This window comes from Myodes glareolus, chromosome X (genome assembly GCF_982192425.1).
Source record: "Myodes glareolus chromosome X, mMyoGla1.1, whole genome shotgun sequence".
NCBI lineage: Eukaryota > Metazoa > Chordata > Mammalia > Rodentia > Cricetidae > Myodes > Myodes glareolus.
In genome coordinates this window covers 398,245-422,264 of record NC_142053.1, presented here as the reverse complement: position 1 = coordinate 422,264, position 24,020 = coordinate 398,245, and the positions used below count along the sequence as shown (strand labels likewise).

The following is a 24,020-nucleotide window of genomic DNA, read 5'->3' as shown; positions in this document are numbered from 1 at the left end:
TACAAATTTTGGAGTTGCTCATTATTATTAAAAGTCACTGAATGAAACCATCAAGGTAATTGGTGGATACAGGGAGAAGAGGATCTACAATACCATAAATATTTCTTCAAGGATCACTTTTACTTTTTTCTGAGAATGCACTCATTAAAACATAATTATACATTTATTAGTTCAAATTATTGTGGTTAATTGCTTTTTTTTGAAAGAAAACAAAATCCAAGGAGAGCAAAGATGATGACATTTTATTCAAAGTTACCAGTATCTAGTAATAACTACCAAGTAATGTATTGGGTTATATGAACTAAAGGAATGTTCATTGATGTGGGATGTCCTTCTATATATGTGTTTCTTTTATTGGATAATTAATAAAGCTGTTTAGGTCAATGGTTTCACAGAGTAAAGCCAGGTGGGAAATCCAAACAGAGATAGAGAGAGTATGTGAAGTCAGGAGATGCCATGTAGCTGCCGAAGGAGAAAGATGTCTGCCAAAACCTTACTGGTAGGCATCACCCTCATGGTGATACACAGATTCATAGAAATAGGTTAATTCAACATGTAAGGGTTAGCTAGAAATATGCCTGATTTATTGGTCAAACAGTGTTGTAATTAATATAGCTGCTGTGTGATTATTTGGTCTGGATGGCCAGGAAATGAACAAGCAGTCTCCATTTACATAATGGTGCCTCTACATTTGGGGCTAACCCATGTGGCCACCACCCACATTGGATCTGGGCACATTGGATCTGGGTGCTTGTATGCCTGTGCAGGGTTAGGAGGAAAGTAGCCGAGAGCCTCTCAGCAGCTCAGCACTCCCTGCCTGGGCAACCAGCCTGATGGTGTCTGCCAGGTGTGCACAAAAAGGAGAACATGGTGGATTCCTCCTATCATACACAGAGACATTTCCAGACCACACAACATGCTGCATGGCAGATTTAGCTTTTACTCAGACAAAAAATAAAAAGGTTTCTGTACTACATGGTGCTTCCCAGAGTTGAAGTGGTGAGCACAGCTCCCACCCAGCAGTTCCAGAGACGGCATGGTGTGGGAGGTCCTTCTTCTATGTGCAGCTTTCATTGGTTAATGAATAAAGAAACTGTCTTGGCTTGTTGATAGGACAGAACTTAGGTAGACAGGGAAAACTAAATGGTATGCTGGGAGGAGGAAGGGCAGAGTGAGAGAGACGCCATGGAGCCACCAGAAGCAGATGCTGGAAATTTTACCCAGTAAGCCACTGCCACGTGGTGATACACAGATTAATAGAAATGGGTTAAATTAATATAAGAGTTAGCCAATAAGAAGCTGGAGATAATGGGCCAAGCAGTGATTTAATTAATACAGCTTCTTGTGGTTATTTCAGGGCTAAGCTAGCCGGGTGGTCAGGTTGAACAAGCAGGCCTCCGCTTACAGATTGGTGCCCATGTAGACAATTAAATCCACATATAACCTGAGAGGGCTTGAAAAGGAATTCTAGATGAAAAAATACAGAGTTTAACACAGCTTCTTGCTGTTTGCTGGCAGCATGCCACAGCTCCTTTAGGAGAGATTTTTCTGACTCAGCAGCAGCAGCAGAGGAAAAAAGCCATGTTGTTTTGAAATGTAGGCTTTCTGGGCTATACTGCCATTGCAACCTCTGGCTCTTTCAGAAGACAGACCATTTGAATGGGGCTTGTGAGCAGACTGTTGCAGCTTTCTTAATGGCAACATGGAATGGTTGTGTGCCTGGAACTGGGGTGGTGTGTTTGGCTCTCAGAGGTGTGAGCGGCTCCACCATCCTGGACTGGGTGGAGCAAGCAGGTGGTACCTTATTTGACCAAGTAATGTTGCAGTTTAGATTCTTAAGCACTTAGCATTTTAAAACCACAAAGCAAAAGTGCTCCTGGACAGTAAAGAATTACAAATTCACAATAGGACAGATTCAGACATAAACGAATTCTAAACGAGAATAAATGTACTTAGGCTTGGAAGATAGAAGAAAAGGAGTATAGAGAATCATAAAATAAAATTAATGCTTAAAAAAGGGTAAAGTCTTTAAAGAGACAGGGTACAGATAGTCATGGATTAAAAGGAATAAAGACAAATAAGTCACATAAAGATGGAAAATTCACAGAAAGTCTGGATTATATATATTATTGTATTATCTTTGAATTTTTTTTGACTGTGAAGGAGCTAAGTACAGAGAGACATTTCATTGTATGGATTGCTAGGCTAAACCAGCATGTATATTTATACATCTTGACTTCAGAATTTAGGCCTAAAAATAAGTTGCTTTGGAAAAGAGATTCTTCTTTTGTTTCCACAGGCGAGAACATGTGAAATACTTCCAGACAAATATGGTTTGATAGAAAACATCCCCCTGAAAGGCTGCCATGAACACCCTCAAAAAATTATTTTGCCCAACTGTTGACTGAGATGAACCTAGCACACAGGATATACCACAAAAGACCTGATTAACAGTATACCAAATCAGCAGGAAGCAGTATGGAAAAAAAACTACACCCATATTCCCAAATATTGTTTATAATTGTTTCTTTACATTTAAAGTATAAGGATGGATACTTTGCATTGGTATGGATCTTGGTTTATTGATACAAATTTGAGGTCAATTTTGTTATATCTATATTTCTGCTCTTGATTAAGGTATTGTGATGGTGTAGTTCATTTAAAAATGCAATGTATAATTAAGAAATACAGGTTAATAGATAGTCATCTATAATAGTCAAGATTGTAGTCATATTAGTTAGGTTTTCAAGATATATAGAGATATATTTCAGTTACTTAGTTATTCTTCAAATCTTTCAGAGACCTTCAGAATATAACATTTAAACGTTTTAAAAATTCAGGACTTTTCATGACAGTGAGACATATCAGCTCCCGGCAGCACCAATCTACTTCAAGATTTATTCCTAGCCATATCACTTAGCAAATTAAAGACTCATGTGCTCAGAAAAAGATAGACATATACAGTAAAGACAGATTTACATTTTAAAAACCTCTAAATGGTTTACAGTGTGTTTAAAAATATATATAGGTTTGAGAGAGAAAAGAAAAAGGATAGAGAAAGTCCTAAAAAAAAGAAAAGAGGGTAGTAGGGTGTGGTGGTACACACCTTTAATCCAGCACTTGGGAGACAGAGGCAGGCAGATCACTATGAGTTCAAAGACAGTCTGGTCTACAGAGTAAGATCCAGGACAGCCAAAGATACACAGTTTCAAAAAACTGAAAATTAAAAAATAAAAAACAAGAAATAGAGTTTTTAAAAAGCCACATAAATATGGAAAATACACAAAGAGCCTGGATTATGTATATTATGGTGTTTTCTTTGAATTTTTGGTTGCAGAGAGATATTTGATTCTGGGGGCTGCTAAGCTAAACTAAAATATATATATTAAAGGTATCCTTCTGGGGCCTCTGAAGAATTGAAGACAGATAGTTATAGTTTTCCTTAGTTATGATAAAAGATAAATTAGATATGAAACTTTAGACTCACAAAGATAGGATAGATGATAAGAGTATTTTCCTTAATTTGCAAAATGTAATGGACTGAATATTGTAACTATAATTCTTGTTTAATAACTGTTTTGGATATGTAATTTTACTATGTTAAAGTTAAAAACCTTCCTTTTTATTTAGACAGAAAAGGGGAGATGATGGTGGATGCCCTTCTGTATATATGTTGCTTTTATTGGATAAAGCTGTTTTGGTCAATGGGTTAGCAGAGCAAAATCAGGCGTGAAATCCAAACAGAGATAGAGAGAGAGGGTAGGTGGATTCAGGAGAATGCCAAGTAGCTGCCAAATGAGAATGATGCCTGCCAGAACATTACAGGTAGGCCACAGCCTCATGGTGCTACACAAATTAATAGGAATGGGTTAATTTAAGATGTAAGAGTTAGTTAATAAGAAGACAGAGCTAATAGGCCAAACAGTACTGCAATTAATACAGTTTCTGTGTGATTATTCGGATCTGGGCGGCTGGAAAATGAACAAGTAGTCTCTGGCTACAATTCATTTACATCAAGTTCTCATAATTAAATTTCTAATTGAAGTAAGGAAGTAAGTAAAGTATAAACAGCAATTCTTGTTGAGATAAGGGGGCAGTGATGATCCAGCAAGACCAAGCCTGTTTGAAAATAATCACTAGAGAAGAGCTAGATATGAGATACACAGATTTTACATATAAAACTTCCACAATTATAATGTGGACAACTATTTTGATTTAAATCTTCTAAAATACAAGATGTCAAGCCAGGCATTGTAATGTATACCTTTAATTCCAGTACTCAGGAGGTTGAGGCAGGCAGAACTCTGTGAGTTTGAAGTTAGCTTAGTTTAAATGGCAAGTTCTGGGACAGCCAGGTATATATAGACACGGTCTCAAAATGAAACAAAACAAAAGATGCCAAGATAGAAATATACATGCAAGAATGTTATTGGAGGAAATGCATGTGAAAGAATATGCAGAGAGAGAGAGAGTTAAAAAACTGGGATAGTCATCATACCATGATGCAGAACTAATTCCTGAAGAAGGAGATGTAAGCAAGGTCTTAAACTGCAATGCAGTTGTATAGTTTCAGCAAAATTGTTGGAGAATCTTCAAGCCAAAAATGGTCATCAGAAGAATCCAGGTCTCTATGGAATGGTCTTCATTAGTATTCTTGCCTTACTCATTTAGTACTTGGGAGCCATCCATGGAAACAGTGGCCTTGGCAGGAAAATAATAATGAATTAAAGAATGCAGTAGTTGGGCACTTGGCTAGCTACACTCCTTTTGGTTAGACATTTTAGAGGCACTTTATGGTGGTCACCACAAGAACTAAATTCAACACTGGTTGCCAGAACACTATGGGCCAAAAACATACCTTCAAGCTATATGAAGTCTAATAGGATCATCTATCAGCCTCTATTCTTGCCACTAATAAATGCTTCCCCATCAATGCACAAGCAGTAAGGTTTAAGGTACAAAGTTAGAACACACACAAAAAATTAACTGATTTGGATTTTAAAATGCACTGTCATATCCCTTTCCTGAGCTGTTTCCCCATTCCCAGACCTATCATTGGTCATGCATACTGTGTACCAGCTCAGTCTGGTGAGTGTCCCAGATTCCCACCCAAACTTTCTTCACACTCCCAAGCCTATATTAGATAGTACAGCATGTGCATTAGCTGAGGCATATCAAACTGGGAGTCACATTTGCATGTTTTCTTCATTACCACTGAACTAATTCCCACAGCACCAATCAACAATCAGTACCAAGTGCCTAAAGGACTAATCTACTAACTCTTCATACCAGATTTTAAACCATACAAGCTTGGGCAAAGGCAAAACCAAACCAAACTTCCATACAACAGAGTCAGTCTAGAATTTCACATCAGACCCATAATCAATGAAAGAAGTCCACGAACCCAGATCAACATGTGTGTAATCAAGCACACACATACTATAAAAGAACAAGATTGTAGTCTCCTCCTTATATTCACCAGTCCTGCAGAAATATGACTCAATGAGAATTGCCTAGGTCAGGTCCTCAACCTGTGGTTTGCAACCCCTTTAGGGGTTGTATATCAGATATCCTGCATATCAGATATTTATAATATGATTCATAATAGTAGCAAACAGTTATGAAGTAGCAATGAAATAATTTTATGGTTGGAGGGTCACCAAAACCGGAATAATTATATTAAAGGGCCACAGCATTAGAAAGGTTGAGAACCACTGAACTAAATGAAAACCAGGAAATGAAAAAAATCAGGATTTTAAAACTGTATTCAATAAACAGACAGAAATGCTGAAGAAAATTCAAGCTGAAATGAAGATGAAGTTGAAAAACATCAATAACCCAAGTAGAAAACTCAGAAAAATGATTTGCAGGAATCAATCAAGTAGAAAATAGAATATACAGACTTGAAGATAAAGTCGAGGAATTAAACCACAAAGCAAAAATGAAAAATAAAATACATGAAAGGAATTTTAAAATTCCTAGTATTCCTATGGAAGCAATAAAGGCCCCTGCATAGCCAAAGCAATCCTGAGCAAAAGGATCAATGTTGGAGGGATTGCCATAACAGATTTCAAGCTATATACAGAGCTAAAGTAATAAAGAAAAAAGAGCATTGTAATGGCAAAAAAAAAACCCAGACATGTAGACCCATGGAACATAATAGAACACTCAAACATGAGTGAATGTAATTAGAATCCTCTGATATGGCAAAGATGCTAAAAATATACACTGGAGGAAAGACACACCATTTTCAACAAATGATATTGGGAAAATTGGATGTTCATATGTAGAATAATGAAATAAAAACCATGTCTACCATCCTGCACAGAATCAACTCCAAATAGATCAGAGACCTTAATGTGAAACCTCAAACACTAAAACTGATAAAAGAAAACATAGGCAGTACCTTATAAGATAAAGGTATAGAAAATAACTTTATTAAAAGAACTGTATTTTCTCAGGAATTAAAGTCAATAATTGAAAAATAAGACCTCATAAAACCAAAAACCTTATATCCTAAGAACTTGATTTCCTCCTATGCAGCTATGTTCATTATCACTCTATTTACAATAGTTATGATATGGAAACTACATAAATGATCTTTAACTGATGAAAAGATACTGAAAATGTGGTACATATACAGTGGAAACCTATTCAGCTGTAAAGAAAACTGAAATCATGAAATCCTCAGGAAAATAAAGGGATCTGGAGAATATACTGAGGTAACCCCCACTCTGAAAGAGCAATGTCACATGTTCTCTCTTATTTGTGGATCCTTGTTCTAAATCTTTAGATTTGGATATATAACCTGAAGTAACAGAAGAAGCAAGAAAAGTAGAAAAGGACCATGGTGGGAATAGGGGATAAGAGCTGTAGGTGTGAGGTATAATAGAACAGTGGTTCTATGAAGAGGGAAAGGAGAAAACAGGGACGGGCTTTAATTGTGAAGGAGTAAGGGTAATACAGAAATAGAGGCAGGAAAGAGAGATAAATAACACTAAAGATGTTTGAAAAAGCATATAAAAACATTTTAAAAGTTTACTTAAACACAGACGCACACAGTTTAAATAGAATTATGCCACATGGGATGATAATGCTCTCCCCAACAACCATTATTATGTAAAACAAACAAACAAAAAACAATAAAACAAAGAAGCCAGGCATAGGAAACTTCTCTTCAAGTTGTTGGTAAGAGCAGATCTAAGAGACTAATAAAGTAACATAGACCCTTGATCACCTACCAGAGTGTAAGATCCTATTGCTGAAGACACTGCATACTTTAGACACAAAATTTGCAGGGATTGAACTGGAAATGATATAGAAGCCTCCTCCCTGAGGACAAATTCTCATTGTATCAGAAGTTGCTATGCAAGCTGTCAAGGGAGAAAAGGAATCAATAGTCCCACCTAGCTGTTAAGCTTGCAAACCAGGACAATGACCAGCAGGCATGACATCCCCACTAGTGCAATAATGGCAACTATATTTTGAGGGTAACCAATAGACTACTCAATAAGAGGAAAATTATGCCTGGTACTGTAAAGCTAGCCAATTATCCATGGCTGGAGTGATCACAGACCCTAGAGGAGAACCTACCACTGCCATTTTCCTAAATCACAATCTCTAACTGTATTGTAAATACTTAAAAGTAAGTGTAGTTAGTTCTCACCCCCAATCAAAGAAGTTTATTTTGTAGCATACAAAAATTACTACCAAGATCTACAACTTGCCAAAATATAGAGAACAAATGACTATGGGGTGTCCAACCCCAATTAATAAGTCCACAACACAACCCCTATACCTAAGAGCCAGGGAATATCATAGGAGAAGGGGGTGGAAAGAGTGTAAGAGCCAGAGTACCATGATATGTGCTACAAAACAGTGTCTTCTATGTATGATAGGGAAGCTATACCCATGAAATCTCAGAATACAGTCACCTAAACAAGATCAGCATGAGACAACAGCAGTTGACATACTAATATAGACTGAGGAAATTTTCACTCACCCCCTAGATGCAAAACTATGTACAATCAATGGCTGTAAAGAGAGAAAGAGAGAAGGGGGAAAAGGGAGAGAAAGAGAATAAGTTTTCTCTAGTATTGCAATCTTGTTTTCTCCTGATAAGTAATCCCAAGTGATCAGTCCTAAATGATTGTACATATAAGTAATACTAACTAGACTCAGTAGGTTGTATACTTGTTCAAAGTAAATAAAACACAATGCCAGAATAGAAAGGTAGTTTCATGGTATGGAGGAGAAAAATGACAATCCAAAAAGAAAAGAACCATGAGATAAAGCAAACTGCAAGCATTATAGGATAACACATAATGAAGTTTAAAAAAGCAGAAATTAATGATAACAACTGACAAAAGCAGAGCTCAGATCTTTTTGACATTAACTGAATAAAAACTACTACATATACTTTAATGATGAGAATTTACTATGAGAAAAAAGTACACACACACTATGAAATCATAAGGAAACTGTTTTGGAAGATGAAGGGTGCCAATGGGAAAGGGAAGGATAGTGGAGGGAAGAGAATGAACACAAACAAATTCCATATTATTTGCAATACTGTTTGGCCAATAACTTAAGCATATTTCTGGCTAACTCATATTTTAAATTAATCCATCTCTATTAATCTATATATCACTATGAGGCTGTGGCTTACTAGGTAAATTCCAACATCTGTCATGGCTTCTCTCTGACTCCACCTTCTTTCTCCCAGCATTCAGTTTACTTTTCCCCACCTAGCTCTGTTCTACTGTATCGCAGGCCCAAAAGAGCTTCTTTATTAACCAATGGTATTCACAGCATACAGAGGGTAATCCTACATCATAACACTATATTCTATTTCCCACTGTGGTAGGAGGCTGCTTGTTCAGACCGGCTGCCCAGAACCAAAATAACCACAAGAAACTACATTATTTAAAACACTGCTTGGCCCATTAGCTCTGACTTCTTATTGGCTAACTGTTACATTTTAATTTAACATATTTCTAGTAATCTGTGCATCACCACTAGGTTGTCACCTACCAGCAAAGTTTCAGCATGTCTGCCTCCAGCAGTTCTATGGCTTCTCTCTCTCTGTCTTCCTTCTCCCAGCATTCAGTCCAATTTTTCCCCACATACCTAAGTTCTGTCCTATCAACAGGCCAAGGCAGTTTCTTTATTCATTAACCAACAAAGGCAAAACATAGACAGAAGGACCTCCCACACCATCCCATTTGTTGAAAAATTTCCTCTTCCCCATAGCTCCTTAATAGTTCATGAGGAGGACAGGCAGGCCCTGAATCAGCTCAGTCACATTCCTGACCAGCAAGAGACAGTGAACTTCCAGCAGACATCCACTGGAGGAGGGGTGAGTTTGTTCCTGGCCCGAGGGCTTCGGCTAGGAGAAATTCAGACTTTCCCCGCCCCCCTCGACTTTCTGGTCGCCCTGCAGTGGTGGCTCCACCCTGCGGAGCTCTCCCGAATCCCATCCCAGCCTTCATCCAGGTATACCTTCCTCTCTTCCCCCCTTCCCCCTGGGGCCACAAGATCTCCCCAGAGCAGCTCCCTTGCGCTGGGCCGGGGCTGTGAGTGCAACCCGGCAGGAGGGAGTGCCTGTGTTGCAATAGACTACCTGAGGAAAGGTAGACCTTCTGTCAGTGAAGTCCCTGCCCAACAAGGGAACCTGACCTGGTACCAGAAGATCCAATATAGAGCAGTTGAAGGAAGAGATGGGCAGACGCCAAGGCAAGAACTCCTCCAACAATCTAAAAAACAACATGAAATCACCAGATCCCAACGACCTTAAAATAGAAGGACTTGAACCTCTTAATTCAGAAGAAGTGGAAAAAAGTGCCATTATGAAAGCAATAGAGTCCCTTAAACAGGATATGAATAATTCCCTTAAAGAACTGGATGAGAAGTACAACAAAAAGATTGAAGAAATGAGTAAAGAAATGGATGAGAAGTATAACAAAAAGTTTGAAGAAATGAGTAAATCTATGAATGATACACTGGGAAACCAAGAAAAAAACAAATCAAACAGGTAATGGAAACAGTTCAAGAATTGAAAACTGAAATGGAGGCAATGAAGAAAACACAAAACGAGGGCCGGCTGGATATGGAAAATCTAGGTAAACGAACAGAGACTACAGAATCAAGCATAACCAATAGGACACAAGAAATGGAAGAACGAATCTCAGAGTCTGAAGATACCATAGAGAAAATAAATGCTCAGATCAAAGAAAACAGCAAAACCAACAAATTCTCATCACAAAACATTCAAGAAATTTGGGACACAATAAAAAAACCAAATCTAAGAATAATAGGGATTGAAGAAGGAGAAGAACTGCAGATCAAAGGCCCAGAAAATATATTCAACAAAATTATAGAAGAAAACTTTCCCAAACTAAAGAATGATATTCCTATGAAGGTTCAAGAAGTATACAGAACACCTAAAAGACTTGATCAAAAAAAAAATCCCCTCGCCATATAATAATCAAAACACAAAACATACAGATTAAAGAAAGAATATTAAGAGCTGCAAAGGAAAAAGGTCAAGTAACTTATAAAGGTAAACCTATCAGACTTACACCGGACTTCTCTATGGAAACCATGAAAGCCAGAAGGTCTTGGATATAGAGCACTGGACTGAGTCCCCCAAGGTCCAAATGAGGAGCAGAAGGAGGAAGAAAATGAAAAAGTAAATCAGGACTGTGAGGGATGTGATCACCCACTGATACAAGGGGACTGATCTAATGAGAGTTTACCAAGGCCAGTTGGACTGGGACTGAACGAGGACGTGATCTAACCAGATTCTCAGAATTTGGCCGGATTCTCTGAATGTGGCTGGCCCGAAGTCTCTCTGAAAAGCCATTGACTATGATACTGGGACTTGTTTCCTCTGCATATACTGGATTTTGGGGATCCAGTCTGTTTGGATACTTACCTTCCTGGACCTGGAGGGAGGGGGGAGGAACTTGAACTTCCCACAGGGCAGGAAACCCTGACTGCTCTTAGGGATGGAGAGGGAGGAGGAGAGGGAGTGGGGGGAGTGGGAGGGTGTTGGGAGGAGGGGCGGAAATGGAAACTTTTATAATTTAATAAAATTACTTTCTCAAAAAAAAAAAATAAAGTAAACATGCCAACTGTACTAAAAAAATAGTTCATGAGTAAGATAACACAGACTAAGAAAGACAAGCATATCATATTTTCCCTCAAATATGAATATTCTCCTTAAAGATTTAGATATGTATGTTTTATTTAGAATACCTATAGATGATAGGTAATTGCCAAGTTTCTTACCAAGTATATTAGCCAGGGTTCTATAGAAGAACAGAACTGATAGAATGAATATTCACATATGGAGTTTAAATGGAGTTATCCTATAATGGGGGGCCAATCACAACTAGATACCAGACACTACCAAATAAAACCCCTACTACTGTAAATGGAAACTGTTTGTTTGGTTCCTGGCTGCCCAGACTCAAATAATAACACAGAAATTATATCAAATACAACACTATTTGGCCAATAATTTAGGCATAATTTTAGCTAACTCTTACATCTTAAATTAACCCATAATTCTTGTCTGTGTGAGCCATGTAGTTTGGTACCTTTTATCAGTGAGGTATCCTCATCTCGTTTCTTCTGAGTCTGGGTGACATCTGCAGACTGAGCCTTTCATCTTCCTAGAATTATCCTTGCCTGGTCACCCCACTTATACTTCCTGCCTGGTTACTGGCCAACCAGTGTTTTATTAAACCAATACAAGTGACAAATCTTTACAGGGTATAAGACCATTGTCACACATACTACTAAGAATGAGTTACCTCTTTTTTTGCATTTCTTTTTTATTTTATTTTATTACTTTAAAAATTACCATTCCACCCCGCCTGCCATCCCAGCTCCCATCCAGGTACGAATTCCTATATTTCTCCCTTCCCCCTGGGGCCATAAAATTTCCCCAGCTCAGCTGCCTTGTGAGCTGGGCCTGGGCTGTAGGCGCATCCCGGCTGGAGGCAGTTGCTGGGTCTTAAAGGCCTCCCTGAGGACAGGTGGACCAGGGGCCAGCTCAGCCACATTCCTGACCAGCAGGGGCCCTGACTTCTAGCAGAGGGCCATCAGAGGGGTGAGTTTCCTTCGGGCCGGGGCAGGGTCATGGTGAGGAGGAGGTTGGGCGTTCCCCGACCCCATAGATGCCCAGGTCGCCCTGCAGTGCTGGCTACCCCCTCCCGCCTGCCATCCCAGCTCACATCCAGGTACAAATTCCTATATTTCTCCCTTCCCCCTGGGGCCATAAAATTTCCCCAGCTCAGCTGCCTTGCGAGCTGGGCCTGCATTGTAAGCACATCCCGGAAAGAGGGAGTGCCTGTGCTTCAATAGCCTGCCTGAGGAAAGGCGGGCATTCTGTCAGTGAAGTCCCTGCCCAAGAAGGGAACCTGACCCGGTAACAGAAGTTCCAATAGAGAACATTTGAAGTAAGAGATGGGCAGAAGCCAAGGCAGGACCTCATCCAACAATCTGAAAAACAACATGAAAACACCAGATCCTAAGGACCCTACAATAGAAGGACTTGAACACCTTAACCCAGAAGAAGTGGAAAAAAGTGCCATTATGAAAGCAATAGAGTTCCTTAAACAGGATATGAATAACTCCCTTAAAGAATTGGATGAGAAATATAACAAAAAGTTTGAAGAAATGAGTATAGAAATGGATGAGAAGTATAACAAAAAGTATGAAGAAATAAGTAAATCCGTGAATGAGACCATGAGAAACCAAGAAAAAACAATCAAACAAGTAAAGGAAACAGTCCAAGAATTGAAAACTGAAATGGAGGCAATGAAGAAAACACAAACTGAGAACCAGCTGGATATGGAAAACCTAGGTAAACGAACGGAGACTACAGAATCAAGCATAACCAATAGAATACAAGAGATAGAAGAACGAATCTCAGATTCAGAAGATGCCATAGAGAAAATAAATGCTCTGGTCAAAGAAAACGGCAAATCCAACAAATTCTCTTCACAAAACATTCAGGAAATCTGGGACACAATAAAAAAAACCATATCTAAGAATAATAGGGATTGAAGAAGGAGAAGAACTGCAGATCAAAGGCCCAGAAAATATATTCAACAAAATTGTAGAAGAAAACTTTCCCAACCTAAAGAATGATATTCCTATGAAGGTTCAAGAAGCATACAGAACACCGAATAGACTGGATCAGAAAAAACATCCCCTCGCCATATAATAATCAAAACACAAAACATACATATTAAAGAAAAAATTTTAAGAGTTGCAAAGGAAAAAGGTCAAGTAACTTATAAAGGTAAACCTATCAGGCTTACACCGGATTTCTCTATGGAAACCATGAAAGCCAGAAGATCCTGGATAGAGGTACTGCAGAAACTAAGAGACCATGGATGCAAACCCAGACTACAATACCCAGCCAAGCTATTGTTCACTATCAATGGAGAAAACAAAATATTCCAGGAAAAAAACAAATTTAAACAATACGTAGCTACTAATCCAGCCTTACAGAGAATTTTAGAAGGAAAATCACTACCGAAGGAATCCAACATTCCCAACACGGCCTACAATAACTCGAACATCTAGCGACCATTCACAAGACAAATCAAAGAAGAAAAACACATACACTCTACTACCTAAAAAAAAAAAAATGACGGGAGTCAACAACCACTGGTCATTAATATCACTTAATATCAATGGACTCAATTCACCTATAAAGAGGCACAGACTTAGAGATTGGATACGAAAACAGGATCCAACATTCTGCTGTCTACAAGAAACACACCTCAACCACAAAGACAGACACCTACTCAGAGTAAAGGGTTGGGAAAAGGTTTTCCAAGCAAATGGACCTAAGAAACAAGCGGGTGTGGCCATTCTAATATCTAACAAAATCGACTTCAAACTAAAATCAATCAGAAGAAATGGAGATGGACATTTCATACTCATAACTGGAACAATTCATCAGGAGGAAGCCTCAATCCTGAATATCTATGCTCCTAATATAAAGGCACCCACATATGTAAAAGAAACTCTTCTAGAACTCAAGGCAGTCATCAAACCACACACACTAATAGTAGGAGACTTCAACACTCCTCTCTCACCAATGGACAGGTCAATCAGACAGAAACCAAACAGAGAATTGAGAGACCTATTGGAGGTACTGAATCAAATGGACTTAACAGACATCTATAGAACACTCCACCCAAATAGGAAAGAATATACCTTTTTCTCTGCAGCTCATGGAACCTTCTCGAAAATTGACCACATACTCGGTAACAAAGCAAACTTCCACAGATACAAAAAAATATTAGTAACCACCTGTGTCTTGTCAGATCACCATGGACTAAAATTAGAATTCAACAACAATGCTTCCCCCAGGAAGCCAACAAACTCATGGAAGCTGAACAGTCAACTACTAAATCACCCCTGGGTCAAGGAAGAAATAAAGAAAGAAATTAAACTCTTCCTTGAATTTAATGAAAACAAGGACACAACATACCCAAACCTATGGGACACTATGAAAGCAGTGCTAAGAGGAAAGTTCATAGCACTAAGTGCCCAATTAAAGAAAGCAGAGAAAATACACATTGGAGACTTAACAGCACACTTGAAAGATCTAGAAAAAAAAGAAGCTGATTCACCAAGGAGGTCTAGAAGACTGGAAATAATCAAACTGAGGGCTGAAATCAACAAAATAGAAATACAGAAAACAATCCAAAGAATCAATGAATCAAAAAGCTGGTTCTTGGAGAAAATCAACAAGATTGACAAACCCCTATCCAAATTAATCAAACGGCAGAGAGAGAACATGCAAATTAATAAGATCAGAAATGAAAAGGGGGACATAACCACAGACACAGAGGAAATTCAGAGAATCATTAGATCTTACTATGACAGTTTATATGCCACAAAGTTGGAAAATGTAAAAGAAATGGACTTTTTTTAGATAAGTACCATATACCAAAGTTTAACCAAGAACAGGTGAACAATCTAAATAGACCTGTTAGTCGCGAAGAATTAGAAGCTGTTATCAAAAAACTCCCTACCAAAAAAAGCCCAGGACCAGATGGTTTCAATGCAGAATTCTACCAGAACTTCCAGGAAGAGCTAATACCTATACTCCTTAACGTATTCCACAATATAGAAACAGAAGAGTCATTGCCTAACTCCTTTTATGAAGCTACAGTTACCCTAATACCAAAACCACACAAAGACACAACCAAGAAAGAGAATTACAGGCCAATCTCACTCATGAACATCGACGCGAAAATTCTCAAAAAAATACTGGCAAACCAAATCCAAGAACACATTAGAAAAATTATCCATTATGATCAAGTCGGTTTCATTCCAGAGATGCAGGGATGGTTCAACATACGAAAATCTATCAATGTAATCCATCATATAAATAAACTGAAAGAAAAAAACCATATGATCATCTCACTAGATGCGGAAAAAGCATTTGACAAAATTCAACACCCATTTATGATAAAGGTGTTAGAGAGACTGGGGATACAAGGATCATACCTAAATATAATAAAAGCAATATACAGCAAGCCGACAGCTAACATCAAACTGGATGGAGAGAAACTCAAAGCCTTTCCACTAAAATCAGGAACGCGACAAGGCTGTCCACTCTCTCCATACCTCTTCAATATAGTGCTTGAAGTTCTAGCAATAGCAATAAGACAACATAAGGAGATCAAGGGGATTCGTATTGGAAAGGATGATGTTAAACTTTCGTTATTTGCTGACGATATGATAGTTTACATAAGTGACCCCAAAAACTATACCAAAGAACTCCTACAGCTGATAAACACCTTTAGTAACGTGGCAGGATACAAGATCAACTCCAAAAAATCAGTGGCCCTCCTATACACAAAGGATAAAGAAGCAGAGAGGGAAATCAGAGAAACATCACCTTTCATGATAGCCACAAATAGCATAAAATATCTTGGGGTTACTCTAACCAAGGAAGTGAAAGGCCTATTTGACAAAAACTTTAAGTCTTTGAAGAAAGAAATTGAGGAGGATACCAGAAAATGGAAAGACCTCCCCTGCTCTTGGATTGGGAGAATCAACATAGTAAAAATGGCAATTCTACCAAAAGCAATCTATAGATTCAATGCAATTCCCATCAAAATCCCATCAAACTTTTTCACAGACCTTGAGAGAACAATAATCAAGTTTATATGGCAAAACAAAAAACCCAGGATAGCCAAAACAATCTTATACAATAAAAGAACTTCTGGAGGCATTACCATCCCTGACTTCAAACTCTATTATAGAGCTACAGTATTGAAAACAGCTTGGTATTGGCATAAGAACAGAGAAGTCGACCTATGGAATCGAATAGAAGACCCAGATATTAACCCACAAACTTATGAACACCTAATTTTCGACAAAGGAGCTAAAGGTATACAATGGAAGAAGGAAAGCATCTTTAACAAATGGTGCTGGCATAACTGGATGTCAACCTGTAAAAAAATGAAAGTAGATCCATATCTATCACCATGCACAAAACTCAAGTCCAAATGGATTAAAGACATCAACATTAATCCGTCCACTTTGAACCTGATAGAAGAGAAAGTGGGAAGTAGTCTACAAGATATAGGCACAGGAGGCCTCTTCCTAAGTAGGACCCCAGTAGCACAGACAATAAGAGAAACAATGAAAAAAAAATGGGATCTACTGTAACTGAGAAGCTTCTGTAAAGCAAAGGACACTGTCAGTAGGACAAAAAGGCTGCCTTCTGACTGGGAGAAGATCTTTACCAACCCCTCATCAGACAAAGGTCTGATCTCCAAAATATACAAAGATCTCAAGAAACTAGACACTAAAACTCTAATTAACCCAATTAAAAAATGGGGTACTGAACTGAACAGAGAATTCACAACAGATGAACTTCGAATGGCCAGAAGACACTTAAGGTCATGCTCAACCTCCTTAGCGATCAGGGAAATGCAAATCAAAACCACTTTGAGATACCATCTTACACCTGTCAGAATAGCTAAAGTCAAAAACACCAATGATAGCCTATGCTGGAGAGGATGTGGGGTGAGGGGAATACTCATCCATTGTTGGTGGGAATGCAAACTCGTGCAGCCACTGTGGAAATCAGTGTGGCGGTTTCTCAGGAAACTGGGAGTCAACCTCCCTCAGGACCCAGCAATTCCAATCTTGGGAATATACCCTAGAGATTCCCTAACATACTGCAAAAGCATTTGTTCAACTATGTTCATAGCAGCACTATTTGTAATAGCCAGAACCTGGAAACAGCCTAGGTGCCCCTCAATAGAAGAATGGTTAAAAAAGGTGTGGAACATATACACATTAGAGTTTTACTCAGCAGTAAAAAACAATGACATCTTGAATTTTGCATGCAAATGGATGGAAATAGAAAACGCTTTACTGAGTGAGGTAAGCCAGACCCAAAAAGAGGAACACGGTATGTATTCACTCATAAGTGGATTCTAACCATAATTAAAGGTCTTTGAGCCTATTATTCGTGATCCTAGAGAAGCTAAATAAGAAGATGAACCTGATGAAGATTATTTAGCTATCCGCCAGGAGGTAGGAAATAGACAAGAGTCCCAGGTAACCTCGGGTGCATGGGGGGTGGGTGGGAGGGTTGATGGAAGGGGAGAGGGTTAGAGAGAAGGGAGTAGGGGAGGAATGGGGAAAGCTCGGTGGCCTGGGATGGGGGGGGGGATGGAGGAAGGATGAATATGGGATCAGGGAAGAATATATTTCAACTAAGGGAGTCATTTTAGGGTTTACAGGAGACTTGATTATATATGGGATCCCAGGTCCAAGGAGAGATCCCCCAGATTGTTCTCTGGACAGAGGAGAGGGTGCCTGAACCGGCCGTGGCCCATAACCATACTGATGTATATTTTGCTTATCACCATAGATCCTTCATCTGGCGAAGGACGGCGATACAGACGGAGACCCACATTGGAGCACCAGACTGAGCCCCCCAAGGTCCAAATGAGGAGCAGAAGGAGGAAGAACATGAAAAAGGAAATCAGGACTGCGAGGGATGCTATCACCCACTGATACAAGGGAACGGATCTAATGAGAGTTTACCAAGGCCAGTTGGACTAGGACTGAACGAGGACGTGATCTAACCAGATTCTCGGAATTTGGCCGGATTCTCTGAATGTGGCTGGCCCGAAGTCTCTCTGAAAAGCCATTGACTATGATACTGGGACTTGTTTCCTCTGCATATACTGGATTTTGGGGATCCAGTCTGTTTGGATACTTACCTTCCTGGACCTGGAGGGAGGGGGGGAGGAACTTGAACTTCCCACAGGGCAGGAAACCCTGACTGCCCTAAGGGACGAAGAGGGAGGAGGAGAGGGAGTGGGGGGAGTGGGAGGGTGTTGGGAAGAGGGGCGGAAATGGAAACTTTTATAATTTAATAAAATTTACTTTCAAAAAAAAATACCATTCCAAATTCCCACTCCCTCCTCTCTTCCCACTCCCCTTCCACTAGCTCCACACACCCTCTCATCCCACCCACTCCTATCCTAAGAGCCTGCTTCAATACTGAGTGGACCTACGAGTTACCTCTTTTATAATTGTTGGCCAACAAGGTCCCATAGATCCCCAAACATTATATGCAACCAATGCTATTGTAACCCCCATGCCCCAGACCTTGTCATTAAGACCCATTGAAGACACTACCGAAGATACCACATACCTAAGTTATAGAACATCAAGAACTCTAGCTGCTACTCAATTGGAAGCTTCATCCCTACTGTTTACTCTTTATTAAATTTCCATTCTTCAAAGATGATTCCAAACCTCACGTCGCAAAAACTACACAGATATTTATATTTTATGATGGTTAATAGTACACTTTTTTAAAAAAAAACATTTTATTTACTGTGTGTGTGTGTGTGTGTGTGTGTGTGTGTGTGTGTGTGTGTGTTCTAGGTGCATATGTGGAGGTCAGAGGCCCTATTCACAATAGCCAGGAAAGGGAAACAATCTAAATACCCTTCAACAGACAAATGTATAATGCAAATGTACATATACACAACAAAATACTATTCACTGTAAAGAAAAATGAAATCATGAAATTTACAAGTAAATGGTTGAACCTAGAAAAGAGTATATTGAGTGAGGTAGTCTATACTCAGAAGAAAAACACTGCATTTTTTCTTCATCTGAAATTCCTAGTTCCAACTCTTTAGATATAAATGTAGCTACTACCCCTCTAAAATTCCAACAATTATTAATTACAGAATAAACAGAAATACCTAAGTATAAACAGCTGGAAATGCCATTAAGAACACATAGTCACATATGAGCCAATATTAATATCATCATGAATACTACAAAGAAACAGTCACTTTTGAAATGCTGCTGAACAACAACCATAATATTTTACTTACTGAATGATACACTTAAATCTGAGTAGACTGTATTAGGAATTGTAGTAAAGACAACTTAGATTCTACTTCTGGACAGCAAAGAATAAGAATAAAAAATTGAAAACTTTAATGTCTTAAGTTTTAGCTCAAAATACAAAACAAAAAAAGAACTACACTATTGTAAAAAAAAATAATCAAATTAGATAATTATAGAAGGATTTTGGAGTGGCCTAGTCAAGAGCTTGGCAAAAATTACTTATCCAAAAGCAAAAACAAAATGAAAAGTTATCAAAAATACATTAGATATAAACCAAAATGAAACAATAAACTAAGAACCATTCATTAGACTCTGGTCAGGGAAGTAGGCAGGCAAACTGCAAATATTCAATTTTCAAACCTCTCCTCCAAATCCAAATCCAATACCCCATACTCATTTCCACTTCTATAGCAGACCACTTGCTCTGGCCTCCACTTTTTCTGTCACCACCTCCAGATCACAAAGACCTCCTTCAAACTTTCTTTTCTTCACTCATCCCATTGTCCCAATCCCAGGTTGAGTAGGCAATCCCTCTGAACCCATAGGCCACTCTTTCCATGTAATCAGTTTGCTTACTAGTAGATTTTCACCTCTCCCTCCATTCTGTCACAGCTAATACTCAAGTCTCATCTCCAACTCTGCAGGAGACCACCTGTGTAGTGATGAGCTGCAGGCAGGCCTGCTTTTCATCCTGCCCAGCTCCTGCACGGCTAGCTTAGCCCCAGAAATAATAACACATAAGCTGTATTCATTTAAATACTGCCTGGCCCATTATCTCTAGAGAGTTAGTTACTGGCTAACTCTCACATCTTGATTAACCCATTTCTAATAATCTGTATAGCACCACGAGGTATGGCTTACCGGGAAAGATTCAGCATGTCTGACCTGGTGGCTGGCTCCATGGCGTCTGCCTCATTGCTCTCTTCCCAGCATTCTGTTCTATTTACTCTGCCTACCTAATTTTCTGTCCTATCAGAGGGCCAAGGCAGTCGCTTTATTAACCAATGAAAATAACAATAGATAGAAGACCCTTCCACATCACACCTGTTGTGGCCTCTCCTCATTTTCTGCTCCCATTCCCAGAGGACTAAGAAGATTCTGGTGGAACACCCTGCCTTCCACCCTCCTGTGGTTCCCCCTCAACCTCTCACCTTTAGCCAACCCCCATTTTTAAGGGTCAGTTTCCAGTACCTAGAAACCCCAGTGGCCACACCTATCAAGACCCAGAAAGAATTCCCTATCAGACAACACACAGCAACTATACTCTCCTAAGAAACAGAAACTAAAGAACGAAAACATCCACTCAACAAAGACTAGACCAGATATCAGCATCTAGAATTACAATATTCCCAATCTCAGATGCTTAGATGCCAGTGTAAAAATACAATAACAATCAGGACACTATGTCCCCACTAGAGTCTAGCAACCCTACCACAGCAAGCCCTGTATATTTCAACATAACTAAAGTATAAGAAAAAAACTTTAAAATCACCTGTATGAAGATGGTAAAAGTCCTTAAAGAGAAAATTAATAAATCCCTTAAAGTAATCCAGGAAAACACAAGCAAACAGTGGAAGGAAATGAATAAAACAGCCGAAGACCTGAAAGAGGAAAAAGAAACAGTAAAGAAAACCCAAACTGAGGGAAATATGGAAATGAAAAATTTAAGACTTTAAAAAAAACCCATCCAAGTTCCCACTCCCTCCTCTCCTCCCATTTCCTCCACACACACCCTCCCACCCTACCCCCATCTAATTCTCAGAAAGGGTAAGGCATATTGCCTTGAGGAAGGTCCAAGGCCCTCCTTTCTACATCTAGGCTGAGCAAGGTATACATTCAAAGAGAATAGGATCCCAAAAAGCCAGTACATGTAATAGAGAAAAATCTAATAAAATTTTAAAAAAAGAAAGAAAAAAGAATTATTATTCCCCCCCCAAAAGGAAATTCCATTTGGGAATCATATTGCCACAGCAAAAAAAAAAAAAAAAAAAAGAGGAATTCGAACAGAACCCTCAGAGTCAAGCCTCACCAACAGAATACAAGGGATGGAAGAGGCATTGAAAGCATGAAGGCATGACAGAAGAAACCAATACCCAAGTCAAAGAAAACGTTAAATCTAAAAAAAAAAAAATCCTGGTACAAAACATCCAGGAAATCTGGGACAGTATGAAAGGACCAAATCTAAGAAAAGTAGGAATAGAGGAAGGAGAAGAAACCCAGTAAAAGGCACAGAAAATATTTTCAACAAAATCATGGAACAAATTCCCCCAAAATAAAGAAGGACATGTCTTCTTTACAAGAAGCATACAGAATATCAAATAGACTGTAACTGGAGGTTTCTCTCCCAGTCTCCCAGTAGTCCCCTTGCCACATCATAACAAAACCCTAAATGTACAGAACAAAGAAAGAATATTAAAAGCTGCAAGGGAAAAGAGCAAGTAACATATAAAGTCAGGCACAGTCAAATAAAACCTGACTTCTTAATGGAGACTCTAAAAGCCAGAAGGGTCTGGATAGATTTAAGAGACTCTGCAGACTCTAAGAGACAATAGATGCCAGCCCAGACTACAATACCCAGTAAAACTTTCAATCACAGTAGATGGAAAAATGGGACATTCCATGATAAAACCAAATTTAAGAACTATCTATTTACATATCCATCCCTAAGAAGGTGCCAGAAAGAAAACTTCAACTAAAGAGGTTAACCCCATTCAAGAAAACACAAGAAAAACAATAATCTCAGACCAGTAAAGCAAAGGACGGGAAACACACACACACACACACACAGGTGCACACATGCGCACACACACATGAATACCAAAACTACAAAATAACAGGAATCAACAGATACTCTACTCCTCATGGATATCTCTTAACATCAATGGTCCAAATTATCCAATAAAAAGACACAAACTATCAGGTTTAATGTGAAAACAAGATCCATCCTTCTGTTACATCCAAGAAACACACCTCAACATTGAGGACAGACATCACCTCAGGGTAAAAAAATGGAAAAATATATTCAAAGCAAATGGACTTAAGAAGCAAGCTGGGGTAGCCACTGTAATATCTGACAAAATAGACTTCAACCCAAAATTAATCAGAAGACATAGGAAAGGACACTACATGACCATCAAAGGAAAAATCAAAGAGAACATTGTAATTCTTAACATCTCCGAACACAAGGGCCCCCAAGCTTGTAAAAGAATGCTACTAAAGCTTAAATCACATATTGACCCTTACACACTGATAGAAGGAAACTTCAATACTCCACTCTCACCAACAGACCCATCATCCAGACAAAAGCTAAACAGAAAAATGCAGGAGCTAACAAATGTTAGAAAATAAATGGACGTTATAGATATTTACAGAACATTTCATCCAAACAGAAAAAAAAAACATAATATCTTCTCAGAAGCTCATGGAACTTTCTCAAAATTGACCACATACTCACACACAAAACAAGTTCCAACAAGCACAAGAAAATTGAAATAACACCTGCATCCTATCTGACAACCACATATTAAATCTGGATGAAAACACCAGAAAGCTTACAAATTCAAGGAAACTGAACTCTCTACTCAATGAAAAATGGGTTAAGTCAGAAATTAAGAAATTAAAGGCTATCTGGAATTAAATGTAAAGGAGTACACAACATACACAAGTATATGGGGCACAATGAAAGTGGTTCTAAGAGACAAGATCATATCACTAAGTGCCTGTATAAAAACTTGGAGAGATCTCATTTTAGTAATTTAACAGCATACCTGAAAGCTCTAGAATGAAAAGAAATCACACACAAAAGGAGTAGATAGCAAGAAATAAACTCAGGGCTGAAATCAATAAAATAGAAACAAAAAAAATACAAAAATTCAATAAACAAAGAGTTGGTTCTTTGATAAAAATCAGTAAGATCGACAAACCATTATCCAAATTAACTAAAAGGCAGAGGGAGAATATCCAAATTAATAGAATTAGGAATGAAAGGGAGACATACCAACAGACACCATGGGAAACCAGAGAATCATGGGGACATACTTTAAAAACCTGTACCTCATCAAATTGGAAAAATCTAAAAGAAATTGATAATTTTCTTGATAGGCAACACTTGCCAAAGTTAAATTAAGATCAGAAAAACAATTTAGATAAAACTATATCCTAGTGAAATATACGTAGTTATTAAAAGCCTCTTAACCAAAATAAATAAATAAATAAAGCCCAGTGCCAGATGGTTTGCATGCAGAATTCTATCAGACTTTCAAAGAAGAGTTAACATCAATACTCCTCAAAATATTCTACAAAATAGAAACAGAAAGAACACCGCCCAGTTCATTTTATGAGGCCACAATTATCCCAATACCGAAAAGAACAAAGAAAGAGCATTACAGCAAATAAACTTATACTTAACATCCTGCACAAAACTCAACTCCAAATGGGTAAACACATAAACATTAAAAACAGATACACTGAACCTGATAGAAGAATTAAGTGGAGAATATCCTCAAACTCATTGGCACAGGAAAAAAATGTTTTGGACAGACCACTGTTAGGACAGACACTAAGATCAACAATTAATAAATAGGACC

General features: G+C 38.5%; 1 protein-coding gene across 5 annotated transcripts in view; it reads right to left on the bottom strand.

Annotated features, from left to right (window-relative positions):
• The window catches only part of Tmlhe (trimethyllysine hydroxylase, epsilon), a 107,737-nt gene that overhangs the window by 80,103 nt on the left and 3,614 nt on the right, over positions 1-24,020 (bottom strand). Inside the window, exons 2-3 of one of the 5 annotated variants that reach the window (XM_085684777.2) lie at positions 20,927-21,035; positions 4,499-4,701 (exon numbers count right to left, since the gene is read on the bottom strand). The exons of 2 other annotated variants lie outside the window; for them this stretch is intronic. The gene's annotated coding sequence lies outside the window, so the exon portion shown is untranslated. The remainder of the gene's footprint in view (positions 1-4,498; positions 4,702-20,926; positions 21,036-24,020) is intronic. 2 more of the 5 variants (XM_048427617.3, XM_048427619.3) reach the window with 2 other exon arrangements.